Below are 7,843 nucleotides of genomic sequence, written 5' to 3'. Positions count from 1 at the left end.
TATACAGTATGGAGCATCATGTGCGGTCATTATACAGTATGGAGCATCATGTACGGTCAATATACAATATGGAGCATCATGTGCGGCCATTTTACAGTATGGAGCATCATGTGCGGTCATTATACAGTATGGAGCATCATGTGCGGTCATTATACAGTATGGAGCATCATGTGCGGCCATTATACAGTATGGAGCATCATGTGCGGTCATTATACAGAATGGAGCATCATGTGTGGCCATTATACAGTATGGAGCATCATGTGCGGTCATTATACAGTATGGAGCATTATCTGCGGTCATTATACAGTATTGACCATCATGTGTGGCCATTATACAGTATGGAGCACTGTGTGGCCATATTTTTTTATTTATAATTATTCTTTATGAAAGTGTGATCAGCAGTGCTAAATGGGTGTGGTCGGGACGTGGATATGGGTGTGACTAGTTATGAATGGGTGTGGCCAGAGGCGTGGCCTAAAATTTGCCGCGACGCGCGTTGCGCGCCGCAAGCTTTATCCCTCTTTCCCATCTTCAAAAGTTGGGAGGTATGATGCTGGGCAGGGAGGGGGGCCCAGACACATTTCTTGCACAGGGGCCCAAAGCTGTCAGTGTCCGCCACTGTCAGGGGCTCTGCAAATGCAACATAATGCCCGCAGACCATTCTATCAAAGTCTGCATTCCAAAACGGAACTCCTTCCCTTCCGAGCTCTGCCGTGCGCCCAAACAGTGGTTTACCCCCACAAATGGGGTACCAGCATACTCAGGACAAATTGGACAACAACTTTTGTGGTCCAATTTCTCTTGTTACCCTTGTGAAAATAAAAACTTGGGGGCTAAAAAATCTTTTTTGTGGAAAAAAAAATATTTTTTATTTTCACGACTCTGCATTATAAACTTCTGTGAAGCACTTGGGCATTCAAAGTTCTCACCACACATCTAGATAAGTTCCATGGGGGGGTCTAGTTTTCTAAAATGGGGTCACTTGTGGGGGGTTTCTACTGTTTAGGCACATCAGGGGCTCTCCAAACGCGACATGGCGTCCGATCTCAATTCCAGCCAATTCTACATTGAAAAAGTAAAACGGCACTCCTTCTCTTCCAAGCTCTGCGGTGCGCCCAAACAGTGGTTTACCCCCACATATAGGGTATCGACGTACTCAGGAGAAATTGCACAACAACTTTTGTGGTCTAATTTCTCCTGTTACCCTTGTGAAAATAAAAATTTGGGGGCAAAAAAATCATTTTTGTAGAAAAAATGCGATTTTTTTATTTTCACGGCTCTACGTTATAAACTTCTGTGAAGCACTTGGGGGTTCAAAGTGCTCACCACACATCTAGATAAGTTCCTTAAGGGGTCTAGTTTCCAAAATGGTGTCACTTGTGGGGGTTTTCCACTGTTTAGGCACATCAGGGGCTCTCCAAACGCGACATGGCGTCCGATCTCAATTCCAGCCAATTCTACATTGAAAAAGTAAAACGGCACTCCTTCTCTTCCAAGCTCTGCGGTGCGCCCAAACAGTGGTTTACCCCCACATATGGGGTATCGATGTACTCAGGAGAAATTGTACAACAACATTTGTGGTCTAATTTCTCCTGTTACCCTTGTGAAAATAAGAATTTGTGGGCGAAAAGATCATTTTTGTGTAAACAAATGCGATTTTTTATTTTCACGGCTCTACGTTATAAACTTCTGTGAAGCATTTGGGGGTTCAAAGTGCTCACCACACATCTAGATAAGTTCCTTAAGGGGTCTAGTTTCCAAAATGGTGTCACTTGTGGGGTGTTTCCACTGTTTAGGCACATCAGGGGCTCTCTAAACGTGACATGGCATCCAATCTCAATTCCAGCCAATTCTGCATTGAAAAAGTCAAACGGCGCTCCTTCACTTCCAAGCTCTGCTGTGCGCCCAAACAGTGGTTTACCCCCACATATGGGGTATCGGCGTATTCAGGAGACATTGCACAACAAAATTTATGGTTACATTTCTATTTTTACACTTGTGAAAATAAAAAAAAATGGTTCTGAAGTAAAATGTTTGCAAAAAAAAGTTAAATGTTCATTTTTTCCTTCCATATTGTTTCAGTTCCTGTGAAGCACATAAAGGGTTAATAAACTTCTTGAAGGTGGTTTTGAGCACCTTGAGGGGTGCAGTTTTTAGAATGGTGTCAAACTTGGTTATTTTCTATCATATAGACCCCTCAAAATGACTTAAAATGTGATGTGGTCCCTAAAAAAAAATGGTGTTGTAAAAATGAGAAATTGCTGGTCGACTTTTAACCCTTATAACTCCCTAACAAAAAAAAATTTTGTTTCGAGAATTGTGCTGATGTAAAGTAGACATGTGGGAAATGTTATTTATTAACTATTTTTTGTGACATATTTCTCTGATTTAAGGGCATAAAAATACAAAGTTTGAAAATTGCAAAATTTTAATCACAAGTAATATCGAAGAAATGTTACCACTGACATGAAGTACAATATGTCACGAAAAAACAGTCTCAGAATCAGCAGGATCCGTTGAAGCGTTCCAGAGTTATAACCTCATAAAGTGACAGTGGTCAGAATTGTAAAAATTGGCTCGGTCATTAAGTACCAAATTGGCTCTGTCACTAAGGGGTTAAAGTAATGATGGCCACACGTTTTTCTTTACTTAGCTGCTTTTTTCTTGCCATAATACAAATTCTAACAGTCTATCAGCTGTGTATCCACCAGATTTCTGCTCAACACAACTGATGGTCCCAACCCCATTTATAAGGCAAGAAATCCCACTTACTAAACCTGACAGGGCACACCTGTGAATTGAAAACCATTCCCGGTGACTACCTCTTGAAGCTCATCAAGAGAATGCCAAGAGTGTGCAAAGCAGTCATCAAAACAAAAGGTGGCTACTTTGAAGAACCTAGAATATAAGACATAATTTCAGTTGTTTCACACTTTTTTGTTAAGTATATAATTCCACATGTGTTAATTCATAGTTTTGATGCCTTCAGTGTGAATGTACAATTTTCATAGTCATGAAAATACAGAAAAATCTTTAACCCCTTCCCGACCTTTGACGCCACGTAGGCGTCATGAAAGTCGGTGCCAATCCTGTGACTCCTATGTGGCGTCATGGAATGATCGCGTAACTGCAGATCGGGTGAAAGGGTTAACTCCTATTTCACCCGATCTGCAGGGAGAGGGGGAGTTGTACTTCAGCCCAGGGGGGGTGGCTTTGCCCCCACGTGGCTACGATCGCTCTGATTGGCTGTTGAAAGTGCAACAGCCAATCAGAGCAATTTGCAATATTTCACCTATGAAAATGGTGAAATATTGCAATCCAGCCATGGCCGATGCTGCAATAGCATCTGCCATGGCTGGAAATCATGTTCTGCCCCCCCCCCACCGCCCCCGATCTCCTCCCCAGTCCTCCGTTCTGTCCGGTACCCCCCTCCGTCCCCCTGTCCGCTCCCCCGTGCTCCTGTCCGCTCCCCCCGTCCTCCGATCCCCCCCCCTGTGCTCCGATCCAACCACCCACCACCCCATCATACTTACCGAGCCTCCCGAAGTCGGTCCGTCTTCTCCCTGGGCGCCGCCATCTTCTAAAATGGCGGGCGCATGCGCAGTACGCCCGCCGAATCTGCCGGCCGGCAGATGCGTTCCATGTACATTTTGATCACTGTGGTAAACTTATCACAGTGATCAAAATAAAAAAATAGTAAATGACCCCCCCCTTTATCACCCCCATAGGTAGGGACAATAATAAAATAAAGAAAATATTTTTTTTTTCCACTAGGGTTAGAACTAGGGTTAGGGTTAGAACTAGGGTTAGGGTTAGGGGTAGGGTTAGGGGTAGGGTTAGGGTTAGAACTAGGGTTAGCGTTAGAATTAGGCTATGTGCACACGGTGCGGATTTGGCTGCGGATCCGCAGCGGATTGGCCGCTGCGGATTCATAGCAGTGTTCCATCAGGTTTACAGTACCATGTAAACCTATGGAAAACCAAATCCGCTGTGCCCATGGTGCGGAAAATACCGCGCGGAAATGCTGCGCTGTATTTTCCGCAGCATGTCAATTCTTTGTGCGGATTTCGCAGCGTTTTACAGCTGTTCCTCAATAGGAATCCGCAGGTGAAATCCGCATAAAAAACACTGGAAATCCGCGGTAAATCCGCAGGTAAAACGCAGTGCCTTTTACCTGCGGATTTTTCAAAAATGGTGCGGAAAAATCTCACACGAATCCGCAACGTGGGCACATAGCCTTAGGGTTAGGGTTGGAATTAGGGCTAGGGTTGGAAATAGGATTAAGAATAGGCTTGTGGTTAGGGTTATGGTTAGGGTTAGGGGTGTGTTGGGGTTAAAGTTGTGGTTAGGGTTGGGGTTAGGGTTGGGATTAGGGTTAGGGTTGGGATTAGGGTTAGGGTTGTGGTTAGGGGTGTGTTGGGGTTGGGTTGTGATTAGGGTTATGGCTAGAGTTGGGATTAGGGTTAGGGGTGTGTTGGGGTTAGGGTTGGGATTTGGGTTAGGGGTGTGTTGGGGTTAGTGTTGGAGTTAGAATTGAGGGGTTTCCACTGTTTAGGCACGTCAGGGGTCTCCAAACGCAACGTGGCGCCACCATTGATTCCAGCCAATCTTGCGTTCAAAAAGTCAAATGGTGCTCCCTCCCTTCCGAGCCCCAACGTGTGCCCAAACAGTGGTTTACCCCCACATATGGGGTACCAGCATACTCAGGACAAACTGGGCAACAATTATTGGTGTCCAATTTCTCCTGTTACCCTTGCAAAAATAAAACATTGCTTGCTAAAACATAATTTTAGAGGAATGAAAAATGATTTTTTATTTTCAAGGCTCTGCGTTACAAACTTCTGTGAAGCACTTGGGGGTTCAAAGTGCTCACTATACATCTAGATAAGTTCCTTGGGGGGTATAGTTTCCAAAATGGGGTCACTTGTGGGGGGTTTCTACTGTTTAGGCACATCAGGGGCTCTGGAAATGGAATGTGATGCACGCAGACCACTCCATCAAAGCCTGCATTTCAAAACGTCACTACCTCCCTTCCGAGCCCCGACTTGTGCCCAAACAGTGGTTTACCCCCACATATGGGGTATCAGTGTACTCAGGACAAACTGGGCAACAACTATTGGGGTCCAATTTCTCCTGTTACCCTTGTGAAAATAAAAAATTGCTTGCTAAAACATCATTTTTAAGGAAAGAAAAATGATTTTTTATTTTCACGGCTCTGCGTTGTAAACTTCTGTGAAGCACTTGGGGGTTCAATGTGCTCACCACATATCTAGATAAGTTTCTTGGGGGGTCTAGTTTCCAAAATGGGGTCACTTGTGGGGGGTTTCTACTGTTTAGGCACATCAGGGGCTCTGCAAATGGAATGTGACGCACGCAGACCACTCCATCAAAGCCTGCATTTCAAAACGTCACTACCTCCCTTCCGAGCCCCGACTTGTGCCCAAACAGTGGTTTACCCCCACATATGGGGTATCAGTGTACTCAGGACAAACTGGGCAACAAATATTGGGGTCCAATTTCTCCTGTTACCCTTGTGAAAATAAAACATTGCTTGCTAAAACATAATTTTAGAGGAATGAAAAATGATTTTTTATTTTCACGGCTCTGCGTTACAAACTTCTGTGAAGCACTTGGGGGTTCAAAGTGCTCACTATACATCTAGATAAGTTTCTTGGGGGGTCTAGTTTCCAAAATGGGGTCACTTGTGGGGGGTTTCAACTGTTTAGGCACATCAGGGGCTCTGCAAATGGAATGTGACGCACGCAGACCACTCCATCAAAGCCTGCATTTCAAAACGTCACTACCTCCCTTCCGAGCCCCGACTTGTGCCCAAACAGTGGTTTACCCCCACATATGGGGTATCAGCGTACTCAGGAGAAACTGGACAACAACTTTTGGGGTCCAATTTCTCCTGTTACCCTTGGGAAAATAAAAAATTGTGGGCTAAAAAATCATTTTTGAGAAAAGAAAAATTACTTTTTATTTTCATGGCTCTGCGTTATAAACTTCTGTGAAGCACTTGGGGGTTCAAAGTGCTCACCACACATCTAGATTAGTTCCTTGGGAGGTCTAGTTTCCAAAATGGGGTCATTTGTGGGGGAGCTCCAATGTTTAGGCACACAGGGGCTCTCCAAACGCGACATGGTGTCCGCTAATGATTGGAGCTAATCTTCCATTCAAAAAGCCAAATGGCATGCCTTCCCTTCCGAGCCCTGTCGTGCGCCCAAACAGTGGTTTACCCCCACATATGGGGTATCATCGTACTCAGGACAAGCTGGACAACAACATTTGGGGTCCAATTTCTCCTGTTACCCTTGGGAAAATAAAAAATTCTGGGCTAAAAATCATTTTTGAGGAAAGAAAAATTATTTTTTATTTTCACGGCTCTGCGGTATAAACTTCTATGAAGCACTTGGGGGTTCAAAGTGCTCACCACACATCTAGATTAGTTCCTTGGGAGGTCTAGTTTCCAAAATGGGGTCACTAGTGGGGGAGCTCCAATGTTTAGGCACACAGGGGCTCTCCAAACGCGACATGGTGTCCGCTAACGATTGGAGCTAATTTTCCATTCAAAAAGTCAAATGGCGCTCCTTCCCTTCCGAGCCTTGCCGTGCACCCAAACAGTGGTTTACCCCCCACATATGAGGCATCGGCGTACTCAGGAGAAATTGCCCAACAAATTTTAGGATCCATTTTATCCTGTTGCCCATGTGAAAATGAAAGAATTGAGGCTATAAGAAATTTTATGTGAAAAAAAAGTACTTTTTCATTTTTGCGGATCAATTTGTGAAGCACCTGAGGGTTTAAAGTGCTCACTATGCCTCTAGATAAGTTCCTTGGGGGGTCTAGTTTCCAAAATGGGGTCACTTGTGGAGGAGCTCCAATGTTTAGGCACACAGGGGCTTTCCAAACGCGACATGGTGTCCGCTAAAGATTGGAGCCAATTTTTCATTCAAAAAGTCAAATGGCGCTCCTTCCCTTCCGAGCCCTGCCGTGCGCCCAAACAGTGGTTTACCCCCACATATGAGGTATCTGCGTACTCAGGACAAATTGGACAACAATGTCCGTGGTCCAGTTTCTCCTTTTACCCTTGGGAAAATAAAAAAATTGTTGCTAAAAGATCATTTTTGTGACTAAAAAGTTAAATGTTCATTTTTTACTTCCATGTTGCTTCTGCTGCTGTGAAACACCTGAAGGGTTAATAAACTTCTTGAATGTGGTTTTGAGCACCTTGAGGGGTGCAGTTTTTAGAATGGTGTCACTTTTGGGTATTTTCAGCCATATAGAACCCTCAAAATGACTTCAAATGTGAGGTGGTCCCTAAAAAAAATGGTTTTGTAAATTTTGTTGTAAAAATGAGAAATCACTGGTCAAATTTTAACCCTTATAACTTCCTAGCAAAAAAAAAATTTTGTTTCCAAAATTGTGCTGATGTAAAGTAGACATGTGGGAAACGTTATTTATTAACTATTTTGTGTCACATAACTCTCTGGTTTAACAGAATAAAAATTCAAAATGTGAAAATTGCGAAATTTTCAAAATTTTCGCCAAATTTCCGTTTTTTTCACAAATAAACTCAGAAATTATTGACCTAAGGGACACTGGTCAGAATTGCAAAAAACGGCCAGGTCATTAAGGCCAAAATAGGCTGGGTCATGAAGGGGTTAAATGAGAAGGTGTGTCCAAACTTTTGGTCTGTACTGCATACACATTTTTTTTTACATGTTTACTACCTATCACTCACTGAGTAATAAACTGCTCCTGTTTTATCCCTAGAAACCCCGAATTTATCTGTCGGCAGATTGCAGAAACTTTAAAGAGAAATTGCCACCAGGTTAAAAGT

This window comes from Ranitomeya variabilis, chromosome 6 (assembly GCF_051348905.1).
Source record: "Ranitomeya variabilis isolate aRanVar5 chromosome 6, aRanVar5.hap1, whole genome shotgun sequence".
NCBI lineage: Eukaryota > Metazoa > Chordata > Amphibia > Anura > Dendrobatidae > Ranitomeya > Ranitomeya variabilis.
The sequence above is the reverse complement of the archived record's forward strand: the minus strand, read 5'-3'. Positions refer to the sequence as shown.